The following is a 12,975-nucleotide window of genomic DNA, read 5'->3' on the forward strand; positions in this document are numbered from 1 at the left end:
TCTGGTATTCTGAGGGTGGGAAGGTCCATAGTTATTGGCACTTCACAGCCTAAAAATAGCAGGCCACAGGCACCCCAAAAGTGGCGCATCCACTAGATGCTCCAATCCTGGCGCTTCACCCCAGCTCATCCCGTGCCCTGGTGCAGTGGCAAACGGAGTAATAAATGGGGTTTATACTAGCTGTAAGGTCACCTGACATCAAGCCCAGCAGTTTGTGATGTCATGGCGTCTATCAGATACCCGACATCACAAACTGTCAGTGCTAACAAAAAAAATAGACAAAAAAAAGTATTTGAAAAAACACTCCCCAAAACATTCCCACTTTCACCAATTTATTGTAAGGAAAAAAAATAAGGGGTCCCACAATGACTCTGGACTATCTAGAATATGGGGGGACATGCTCAGGGAACGTATCCCCCATTTTCTAGGAGTGGAGACCCTCCATGTGAGGAGTGTAGGTGCAATGAATCTGCACCCACTCTCCCCGGGTCCACAGCAGCAGAGTCCATGTTGTAACTGTTGCTACCAAAGCTGCAATGCCCTGCTCATGAGGTAAGGGCATGCCTAATCAGGAGAACTATTCTACATTTCCAAATATTGGTATTTGCTGATATTATTGCTATTCCACCTACTATATATTGGGGATAGGATCTTGGAGATGGAATACCCCTTTAAGTCCAGTTATCCAGCTGAATGAATACTAAACAACAGAGCTCGCTATTTAGACATGTTTTCTTGTGGCGTATAACGGACTCTCATGTTTGGTAGTCATTCAGCAGGGCAACAGAAATAGCAAATCCCTCCATTTGGAAATGTAGTATAGCTCTCCTGGTCAACTATGTTCCTTACTGTTAGGACCAAGTGGACGGGCAGACCCAGGAGGTGGATCCACTGGGCTGAACACCTCACCGAGGGCAAGGTGCCCGGTAGCTGGAGCACTACAGGTAGCAGGACAGTCCGTGCAGAGGAGTGGAGTGAAGACCCCTGGGACCACGGGGTCTCTGATGGTAGTCCGGGTGACGGAGCTCAGGTTCGGAGGCCGAGATGACGTCAGGCAGAATCCGGAACCAACGGAGCGAGAAGGTGGGTCACCGCAGGGATCGGAGATGGTAGGAACTGACGGGATGGCAGACAGTCACCGTTCGGGGTTCGGGTATCGTCAGGACCGGTTGGCGTGGCAGGAGCGACTCTACGAGAGAGATAGGTAAGTATGGCACAAGACACAAGGAGACCTGACTCCTAGCTTAGCAAACACGAAGAACAGGCCCCGCCCACTTGGAAAGGATCCCCCTATATACCCTGTACCTGATACTTCAATATCCTGTTGGAGGACACTGGCCCTTTAAGAGAGGGTCAATGACCGCGCGCGTGCCCTAATGCGCATGCGCGAGGCCCGGGTGACAGAAGCCAGAGCAGGGAGCAGTGCACAGGAGGCAGGAGTGCCGGGCTGGATCAGAGTTGCCGCCGGGCGCCGGGAGCGGGGACCGGGCTGCCTGGGGACCGCAGGTGATGGGGCATGGAGGCTGTGGAGCGGGGGACGCATGGCAGGGGAGCCGGTGAGCAAGGCAGGGGAGCCGGGGAGCATGGCAGGGGAGCCGGGGAGCATGGCCGAGGAGCCGGGGAGCGTGACAGTACCCCCTCCCCCATGCCCCCCTCCCCGCAACCGGGACAGGAAGGCACGTATCAGGGGAGTACCCACATTCTCCCGGGGTTCCCAGGACCTATCCTCAGGACCATACCCAGCCCAGTCCACCAGGAAGAACTGTCGGCCCCGCACGGTCTTCATGGCCACGATATCCCTTACCGCATAGATGTCATCATCAGCAATAGGAGGAGGAGCAGAACTGGCAGCAGCGGAGAAGGGACCAAGGACAACCGGCTTGAGCAGGGAGATGTGGAAGGAGTTGGGTATCCTCATCGTGGCCGGGAGCTGCAGCTTGTAGGAGACCTCATTTATCTTGCTGATGACCTTCAGCGGCCTGATGTAGCGAGGACCCAGCTTGTATGATGGTAGCTTCAATCGGACGTACTTGGAAGCAAGCCAGACCAGATCTCCTGGAGAGAAACACGGAGGATCCAGACGCCTCTTGTCTGCGTGTCTCTTCATCTGTAGGGAAGCACGTCCAAGGGACGTCTTGACAGAGTCCCAAATTGTTGTAAAGTCAGGGACTACAGCATCAGCAGCAGGGACATCCGAGGAAGAGGATACAGGTAATGGGACGGAAGGCTGAAGTCCGTAAACGACATGGAGGAGGACTCACTGACGTGGTGGTTATGGGAGAATTCAGCCCAAGGAAGAAGCGTGGACCAGTCATCGTGATGGGTATTAACATAGTGACGTAAGAAGGAGGTCAGGATCTGATTGACTCGTTCCACTTGGCCATTCGACTGAGGATGGTAGGCTGAAGAAAAGTCCAGAGTCACTCCCAGATGTCTGCAGAGGGCCCTCCAGAAGCAGGAGGTAAACTGAGTTCCTCTGTCGGACACAATGTGTGATGGAAAGCCATGCAACCGGAAGATGTGCTGGATGTAGGCGTCAGCGAGTTCCTGGGCAGAGGGAAGTCCAGCCATAGGGACGAAATGAGCCATTTTGGAGAACCGATCCACCACGACCCATATGACTGTGTGTCCGGCGGACAAGGGCAAGTCTGTTCTAAAGTCCATTGCAATGTGTTGCCATGGAACGGAGGGAATAGGCAGAGGCAGAAGGCGACCATATGGCAGGTGTTTGGGCGTCTTGTTCCTGGCACAAGAGGAGCAGGCTGAGACAAAAGACGCGACATCCGTGCGAAGGGATGGCCACCAGTAGTGACGTACAATTGTACTCCATGTTCTCTTCTGATCAGCACAGCCGGCTATTTTCGAGGCATGGCCCCAGTGCAACACTTTTTGTCTGTCAGTTTCAGAGACATAGGTCTTCCCGGGCGGTATCTGGGCCAGGGTGACAAGGGCCACCGGAACGATTTTACTTGGGCAGATGATGGGCTGAGACGTCTCCTCCTCCTGTTCCATGGGCATGAATGACCTGGACAAGGCATCTGCTGACACATTCTTGTCCGCGGGCCGAAAATGGAGCTGAAAATCGAACCTGGCAAAGAACAAGGACCACCTGGCTTGGTGTGGGTTCAGTCGCTGAGCGGACCGCAGGTATTCCAGGTTCTTGTGGTCCGTGTAAATGATCACGGGGTACACTGCTCCCTCCAGAAGGTAGCGCCACTCCTCCAGAGCCAGTTTGACTGCTAATAGCTCTCGGTCACCGATGGTGTAGTTGCGTTCAGGCGCGGAGAAGCTCTTGGAGTAGAAACCACAAGTAACCATCTTCCCGGAGGAGGACTTCTGCATGAGCACTGCTCCGGCTCCCGAGGAGGAGGCATCCACCTCCAAGGTGAACTGTCGGTTTAACTCAGGACGGTGGAGCACAGGAGAGGAAGCAAATGCCTGTTTCAGGGAGCCAAACGCGGCGTTTGCCGCAGGTGACCAGTCCTTCGGATTAGCCCCCTTTTTGGTCAAGGCGGAGAGAGGCGCAGTCAGGGCAGAGAAGTGAGGGATAAACTGACGGTAATAGTTTGCAAATCCAAGAAACCGTTGGATTGCCTTCAGTCCGGAAGGAGGGGGCCAGTTGAGAATGGAAGATACCTTCTTTGGGTCCATCTGCAGACCGGTATCGGAGATTACGTAACCCAGGAAGGGAAGAGAAGACTGCTCGAAGACACACTTCTCGTACTTGGCGTACTGACAATTCTCTCTCAGTCTTTGTAGTACCAGCTGCACGTTCTCTCTGTGGGTCTGGAGGTCCGGAGAGAAGACCAGGATGTCATCCAGATATACCACCACACAGACGTAGAGAAGGTCCCGGAACACGTCGTTCACCAATTCCTGAAAGACTGCTGGTGCGTTACACAGGCCGAAGGGCATCACACAGTATTCATTGTGCCCATCACGAGTAATGAATGCGGTCTTCCATTCGTCCCCAGAGCGGATGCAGACCAGGTTGTAGGCACCCCGAAGATCCAACTTGGTAAACACACGAGCTCCTCTAAGCCGATCAAACAATTCACGGATGAGCGGCAGGGGGTATTTATTTTTCACGGTGATTTGGTGCAATCCCCGGTAGTCAATGCATGGGCGCAGGTCGCCCTCTTTCTTCTTAACAAAGAAGAAGCCTGCTCCAGCAGGAGAGGAGGATCTCCGGATGAATCCCCTTGCCAGGTTCTCAGTGATGTAGGCAGACATGGCTCTTGTTTCAGCAGGGGACAAAGGATTAGAGATGAGCGAACCGGTCCCGGTTCGGCTCGAGGTCGGTTCGCCGAACGGAGGTCCCGTTCGAGTTCGGTTCGTCGAACGTTCGACGAACCGAACTCGAACTGCATAGGACACAATGGCAGGCATTCACAAACACATAAGAACACCTAGAAAACACCCTCAAAGGTGTCCAAAAGGTGACAAACAACTCACAACACAACACAAACACATGGGAAAGTGACAAGGACATATACTCATGTGAAAACAAAAGAGCAGGACAAGGAAAAAGAGGAGGAGACACAGATATAGGCATGGCACGCCCTTCTAAAATCATGTAAAACACCGCAAGGTGACTCCAAGCGGAGTCTCCCTTTTTTCCAAAAATTGGGCCCCACACACACCCACCCCTTCAGTGGCAGCAGTTGTGCCCCAGTTGTACACTTCACAGCTAGATTTGCATCAAGCACATTCAAAAATACGCCATAATTAACCGTCCCCAGGATGACACCAGGGTAGGTAGCAAAGTCTTTCCTGATCCCAGCTCTGTTCATCTTGGCTCCTTTTAAAAAACACAGCAAGCAAGGGTTACTCCAAGCGGAGTCTCCTTTTTTCCAAAAATTGGGCCCCACACACACCCACCCCTTCAGTGGCAGCAGTTGTGCCCCAGTTGTACACTTCACAGCTAGATTTGCATCAAGCACATTCAAAAATACACCATAATTAACCGTCCCCAGGATGACACCAGGGTAGGTAGCAAAGTCTTTCCTGATCCCAGCTCTGTTCATCTTGGCTCCTTTTAAAAAACACAGCAAGCAAGGGTTACTCCAAGCGGAGTCTCCCTTTTTTCCAAAAATTGGGCCCCACACACACCCACCCCTTCAGTGGCAGCAGTTGTGCCCTAGTTGCAAACAGGATGTTTTGATTTGCATCAAGCACATTCCAAATCCACAAGCATTTACTCTCCCCAGGATGACACAGGGGTAGTAAATTCCTTCTGGATCCATGACTTGTTCATTTTGATGAACGTCAGTCTGTCCACATTGTCACTGGAAAGACGCGTGCGCTTATCTGTCAGCACACACCCAGCAGCACTGAAGACACGTTCAGAGACAACGCTGGCAGCTGGACACGACGACAAAATTTCCAAGGCGTAACTGGATAGCTCTGGCCATTTTTCTAGATTTGAAGCCCAAAATGAGCAAGGCTCCATTTGCAAAGTCATGGCATCGATGTTCATTTGGAGATACTCCTGTATCATCCTCTCCAGCCGTTGACTATGTGTCAGACTTGTTGTCTCTGGTGGCCTTGCAAAGGAGGGTCTAAAAAAATTATGAAAAGATTCCATAAAATTGCTGTTACCAGCACCAGATATGGTGCTACTGGTATGGGTAGACTGTTGAAGATGACGAGACCGTCCCATGTTTGGCAAGTTACAACTGGGAGAATCACTCCCTGCACCTGCACGGTTGTTTGGTGGAAAAGCCAAGCTAAGATCGAGTAACAGCTTCTGCTGATACTCCTGCATACGTCCGTCCCTTTCTATGGCTGGAATTATGTCACAAAATTTGGACTTGTACCGGGGATCTAATAGTGTGGCAATCCAGTAGTCATCATCACTTCTAATTTTGACAATACGAGGGTCATGTTGGAGGTAGTGCAACAAGAAGGCACTCATGTGTCTTGTGCAGCCATGCGGACCAAGTCCACGCTGTGTTTGTGGCATAGAGGTGCTAACCGTTCTTTCTTCCTCTGACATCTCCCCCCAACCTCTTTCAACAGAAATTTGACCAAGGTCTCCCTCATCCGCTGAGTCTTCCATGTCCATGGACAGTTCGTCCTCCATTTCTTCATGTTGTCCTGCACCTTCCTCAACATTTCGCCTGCTACCATGCGCCCTTGTTGATCCCTGTCCCCCATGGTCCCATGCCTGGCGCCTTGGTGATGATGAACGTCTGGACCTTGGTGATGTTGTTGTCCCTTGCGCATATGAATCCTCCTGTAGTTCCTCCCCTTCCTGTTGTCCCACCCCCTGACTCCGAATAGTGTTTAGCGTGTGCTCCAGCATGTAAATGACTGGAATTGTCATGCTGATAATGGCATTGTCAGCGCTAAACATATTCGTCGCCATGTCGAAACTGTGCAGAAGGGTGCATAGGTCCTTGATCTGAGACCACTCCATCAGGGTGATCTGCCCCACCTCTGCATCTCGTTGGCCCAGGCTATACGTCATGATGTATTGCACCAGGGCTCGGCAGTGCTGCCACAGTCGCTGTAACATGTGGAGAGTTGAATTCCAGCGTGTCGCCACATCGCATTTCAGGCGATGAACCGGCAGGCCGAAAGACTTCTGGAGCGATGCAAGTCGCTCAGCTGCGGCGCTTGAACGGCGGAAGTGAGCAGACAGTTTTCGTGCCCTGTTCAGAATGCCATCTAGGCCGGGATAGTGTGTTAAAAATTGCTGGACAACAAGGTTCAACACGTTTGCCATACAAGGCACGTGTGACACCTTGCCCAGGCGAAGGGCCGCACCCAGGTTTGCAGCATTGTCGCACACGGCCTTACCAGGCTGCAGGTTGAGCGGAGACAACCATTTATTAAACTCGGACCGCAGAGCTGACCACAACTCCTCAGCTGTGTGACTCTTATTCCCAAGACATGTCAAGCTAAAGACCGCCTGATGCCGTTGCGCTCTGCTGCCAGCATAGTAATGAGGGGTGCGTGATTCCTTCTGCGCAGTGAGAACGCTGGTGGCCTGACCAGGCAGGCTTGGGGCGGAGGTGGAGGACCCAGATGAGGTGGAGGATGCAGAAGCATTGGCGGAACTTGGACAGACAGAGGATTGACACACAAGTCGTGGGGACGGCAAGACTTGTGCAGCAGACCCTTCACCATCTATCACCATAGTTACCCAGTGCCCAGTCAGCGACATGTAACGTCCCTGTCCATGCTTACTGGTCCAAGTATCGGTGGTGAAATGCACCCGTTCACACACAGAGTTTCTCAAGGAAGCGGTGATGTTGTGTGCGACATGCTGGTGTAGCGCGGGCACACCTTTCTTAGAGAAGTAGTGGCGACTAGGCATCTGGTACTGGGGCACAGCGACAGACATAAGGTCTCTAAAATCCTGTGTGTCCACTAGGCGGAAAGGCAGCATTTCGGTAGCCAACAGCTTACAGAGGGATAGAGTCAACCTCTTAGCTTTGTCATGGGTCGCAGGAAGTGGCCTTTTATTTGACCACATCTGAGGGACAGAGATCTGGCTGCTGTGTGTAGACGGTGTTGAGTAGGGTGTCCCTGGAAAAATGCAGGTTTGTGAGGAAAGTGCAGGCGGAGACATAATGTTGCCTTCATCCAATGTTGGTGCTATCGATGTCTGAGAGAGCTGTACACACTCATTTGTTTCCCCTTCCAAACCAACTGACGACCCACCAAGCAAACTGCCTGTTGCGGTTACAGTGGTGGAAGTTGTGGGTGGAAAAACAGGTGTGACAGCTGTCCCCACAGTCCTAGAAGATGACGAGCGCGCGGATGCACTGGAAGGGGCAGGCGGTGGATGGTTCGCTCCGCTAGGCCGCATTGCAGCACGGTGAGCTTCCCACCGGGACATATGATATTTATTCATGTGATGATTCATGGAAGAAGTTGTCAAACTGCTGAGGTTTTGACCTCTACTAAGAGAACCATGACAAATTTTACAGATCACATAATTTGGGCGATCTTTTTCTATGTCAAAAAAGGACCAGGCTAGACAAGGCTTAGAGCCATGCGACCTGTTGATCCACCCCGAATAATGCTCAGAGGCAGAGTGGTGGCTGAGGATGCAGTTGTAGACGTGCTACCAGTACTCCGACTGTGTCCAGGAAGGCGCAAGGTAACTTCGTCATGAGTTGCATCCTCCTCCACCACCTCTGTTGACCTCCTCGAGTGCCTGACTGTGGGTTGACAGTAGGTGGGATCTAGAACTTCATCATCAATTGTTGTGTTTGCACTCCCCTCCCCCTCAGACCGAGCCTCTTCTTGCCCTGACCGAATATTTAAGTTAACAGAGAGTAGTAGAGACGGGTTTCACAGCCGCGCCAAAGGACTACTGGATTCTTTTCAGATTAATGTTTCTTTTATTTCATGCACAGGTCAAGTCTACGCGTTTCAGGAGAACACAGCTCCCTTCTTCAGGACAAACCAGCAAAGAATCATCAAAATTTTTGATTTGGTGATTTGATGATTCTTTGCTGGTTTGTCCTGAAGAAGGGAGCTGTGTTCTCCTGAAACGCGTAGACTTGACCTGCGCATGAAATAAAAGAAACATTAATCTGAAAAGAATCCAGTAGTCCTTTGGCGTGGCTGTGAAACCCGTCTCTACTACTCTCTGTTATCTGCCTCATGGGGACCGCTGCCGGGACTTGGTGTTACATGCTGCTATAGGTGTTGTGACTGTCACAACCCGAATTGGTGAGTAGTATTACTCTTTGCCTCACCCTATATATATTAGGGTAAGACCCTATTGCGCTTTCTTTTTCCACAGTTTTCACTCGAATATTTAAGTTGTCATCCCAATCGGGTATCTGCGTCTCATCTTCATCAGTATGTTCCTCATTGTCTATAACCACAGGTGTTAAAGTTTGTGACAAAGGGTCAACATTATGCTCATAAACTTGGTCCTCACGGCCTGAATCAGAGTCACAAAGGTTCTGGGCATCACTGCAGACCATTTCCTGTTCTGTACTCACTGTAGCTTGGGAGCAGACCTCTGATTCCCAGGCTATAGTGTGACTGAACAGCTCTGCAGACTCAGCCATCTCAGTTCCACCATACTGTGCAGGGCTGATGGAGACTTCAGAGCTAGGAGAAATCAAGTTTGATTGGGATGACAACTCAGAGGACTGGTGTTTTTTGGATGCGGTACTTGAAGTGGCTGAGAGGGCACTTGTTGGACCACTTGAGATCCATTCAAGCATTTTCCTTTTTTGGCCATCATCTATCTTTGTTCCTGTTGTTCGTGTCCGTAAAAAAGGGAGCACATCGGATTGTCCACGGTAAGTAGTAGACATCTTACTTTTGCTGGTAGATGGTCTATCTTCAGCAGATGATAATGGAGCTTTGCCACCTTCCCCACGGACAAACCCTTTTTTTCCTTTTCCACCACGCCTCTTCCTCTTTCCACCAGCATCTGTCATTTTGCCACTCATGTTGATTGCGACAAGATTGTGCACTGAAAATGTGGTAGTAAAAATTGAGAGGTGGTGTAGATTGCAGCGGTGGTCTAGCTTTATTAACAGCAGAATAATAAAGAATAAATATCCCTGACAATGCAACTACGGCCCTTAAACTGGCAGCATCAATTGCTAGTATAATGGCTTAGTTATAATGAGTTGGAGTGTGCAATGCAGGCAGACGTGCTGCAAATGTCTTTGCACTAGTGGGACTATACAGAAGTCCAATAGCCACGTTTAGGACGCCACTAGGTACACTGAGTGTTTGCTAGTATAATGGCTTAGTTATAATGAGTTGGAGTGTGCAATGCAGGCAGAGGTGCTGCAAATGTCTTTGCACTAGTGGGACTATACAGAAGTCCAATAGCCACGTTTAGGACGCCACTAGGTACACTGAGTGTTTGCTAGTATAATGGCTTAGTTATATGAGTTGGAGTGTGCAATGCAGGTAGAGGTGCTGCAAATATCTTTGCACTAGTGTGACTAGACAAAAGTCCAATAGCCACGTTTAGGATGCCACTAGGTACACTGAGTGTTTGCTAGTATAATGGCTTAGCTATAATGAGTTGGAGTGTGCAATGCAGGCAGAGGTGCTGCAAATGTCTTTGCACTAGTGGGACTATACAGAAGTCCAATAGCCACGTTTAGGATGCCACTAGGTACACTGAGTGTTTGCTAGTATAATGGCTTAGTTATAATGAGTTGGAGTGTGCAATGCAGGTAGAGGTGCTGCAAATATCTTTGCACTAGTGTGACTAGACAAAGTCCAATAGCCACGTTTAGGATGCCACTAGGTACACTGAGTGTTTGCTAGTATAATGGCTTAGTTATAATGAGTTAGAGTGTGCAATGCAGGCAGAGGTGCTGCAAATATCTTTGCACTAGTGGGACTATAGCAAAGTCCAATAGCCACGTTTAGGATGCCACTAGGTACACTGACTGTTTGCTAGTATAATGGCTTAGTTATAATGAGTTGGAGTGTGCAATGCAGGCAGAGGTGCTGCAAATATCTTTGCACTAGTGGGACTATAGCAAAGTCCAATAGCCACGTTTAGGATGCCACTAGGTACACTGAGTGTTTGCTAGTATAATGGCTTAGTAACAATGAGTTTGAGTGTGCAAAGGGCAGGAGGGTACAGTGGCAGGGTTGTGGGTCTGGGGAGAGGAATGGAAGCCTGCCTTTCTATTCCCTCCTAATGGGGAAATGCAGCGACAAAATCCCTGACCTTAGCTACACAGACGCTGTCTCTGTTTTCAGGACCTGTCACCTATGGCTCTGACCCTGCCGGTACGAGCCCTTAAAAGGACTGATAGAAAGTTCTATCCCTAAGCTGTCCAGCGCTGTGTATGGAGCGCATACAGCTGTATCAGCGATAGGACTCAGGACGGAGCTGCGCCAGTGATGTCTGACACCAAGGACGCAGAAGGCAGATAATGGCGTCCTGGAGGAAAATGTCCGGTTTTATAATGCATGGACATGTGACATGGACATCCTATCACACATGCCGTTGCTTCTCTGGCTAAAAGTCCACTTAGCTGTGTGTGTGTCTGGGATTGGCTGACATGCTGGCCCTCCCCACAACACGCGCGCGCTTAGGGAAGGAAGACAAGAAAAAAAAAAAAAAAAAGGCGATCGCCATTATACAAACAGCAGTGATCTGAAGGCGCTGTTCCCGCACACTATACACTGAAATTTCATAATAGTGTGAGTCACAGAGTGACTTACACTTTTACAGCGGAAAGCCAGCTAGGAATTAGCTGTTTTTTTGCTGCTAGAACCGTTCTCGAACGTATCTAGAACTATCGAGCTTTTGCAAAAAGCTCGAGTTCTAGTTCAATCTAGAACAGGCCCCAAAATCACTCGAGCCTAGAACTGGAGAACATCGAACCTCGAACCGTGCTCAACTCTACAAAGGATATATCCGTCCTCGAGGTGGTGTAGTTCCCGGGAGTAGGTCGATGGCACAGTCGTAAGGACGATGTGGCGGCAGTACCTCTGACTCCTTTTTATCAAAGACGTCCGCGAAGGACCAATAGGCCGAGGGCAGTCCTGGTAGGGACTCCGGAACCGGAGGTCGTCGGATAGGCAGTATGGTCTTCAGGCAGTTCTCGTGGCAAGAGGAGCCCCATCGGGTAACTTCACCAGTACGCCAGCTGACTGACGGTTCGTGTGTCCGTAACCAGGGGAGTCCCAGCAGGATTTGATGAGACATGTGTGGGAGGACGTAGAGAGTGATGTTCTCGGTGTGCAGGGCACCGATACGTAATTCTACCGACTTGGTGATCCACGAGATGGTGTCAGAGAGGGGTCTCCCATCCACAGAGGCAATCACGAGGGGTTTGTCGAGTGGAGTAACAGGCACCTGGTACTTGTCCACCGTTGCCTGCTGGATGAAATTGCCTGCTGCCCCGGAATCGAGGTACGCCTCGGCCGTGAACCGCGTCTCTCCTGTTGTCAGTTGAACAGTCCACGTAACCGGGTCTGAGAGAGTCCCAGCACCTAGGGTGGCCTCTCCTACCAACCCTAGGCTTTGGAGTTTCCCGGTCTCTCTGGACAGGAACGTAGCAGGTGTGTGCCCTCTCCGCAGTAGAAGCAGAGACCCTTAGCGAGCCGTTCTGCTCGGCGTTGGTCGGACTGCCTCAGACGATCAATCTGCATGGGTTCGTGGACAGAGACGCCAGACGATGCCGACTGAGGTACGACGGGCTTCTGCGGAGGAGAGGAATGCCGTATTGGACGTCTCTCGCGGGATACCTCTTTGGATCGTTCCTGGAATCTGAGGTCCACGCGGGTGGCTAGTTATATTAGAGCATCCAGTGTGGAAGGAACATCGCGGCCCGCCAGCTCGTCCTTAATACGACCGGAGAGTCCTTCCCAGAAGGCGGCGGTGAGAGCTTCATTGTTCCACCCCAATTCTGAGGCCAAGGTGCGGAAGCGGATGGCATACTGCCCCACCGTCATGGTTCCCTGACGTAGCCTGAGGAGTGATGAGGCGGATGCGGCGGCACGGCCGGGTTCGTCAAAGGTGGTTCTAAACGCCTGCAGGAAGTCCTGGATGTTGGTAGTTAAAGGGTCATCCTGTTCCCACAAGGGGTTCATCCAGGCCAGTGCCTCACCCTCTAGATGGGACATCACAAACGCCACCTTGGCTTGGTCGGAGGCAAACAGGTGCGGAAGCAGCTTGAAATGGAGGGAGCACTGATTTAAGAATCCTCTGCAGGTCTTGGGATCTCCGGCATAACGGGGTGGAGAGGCCAAGCGGAGTTTAGAAGCTTCCGAGGTAGCCACCACAGGAACCGTGGCCGTGGACTGTGCAGTAGAAGCCTGAGATGCCAGGGACGTGGCAGTTGTTTGCAGCGTGTTCAGGCGGGTATCCACCGAGGACATGAAGGCCAGCATGCGGGACTGGGTCTCGCGCTGTCGTACGAGTTCTTGCTGCAAGGTGCCCAGCTGGGCCGCTAGTGCTTCGGCGGGATCCATGGCCTGTTCTTACTGTTAGGACCAGGTGGACGCGCAGACCCA

This window comes from Anomaloglossus baeobatrachus, chromosome 4 (assembly GCF_048569485.1).
Source record: "Anomaloglossus baeobatrachus isolate aAnoBae1 chromosome 4, aAnoBae1.hap1, whole genome shotgun sequence".
In the NCBI taxonomy this organism is placed as follows: domain Eukaryota; kingdom Metazoa; phylum Chordata; class Amphibia; order Anura; family Aromobatidae; genus Anomaloglossus; species Anomaloglossus baeobatrachus.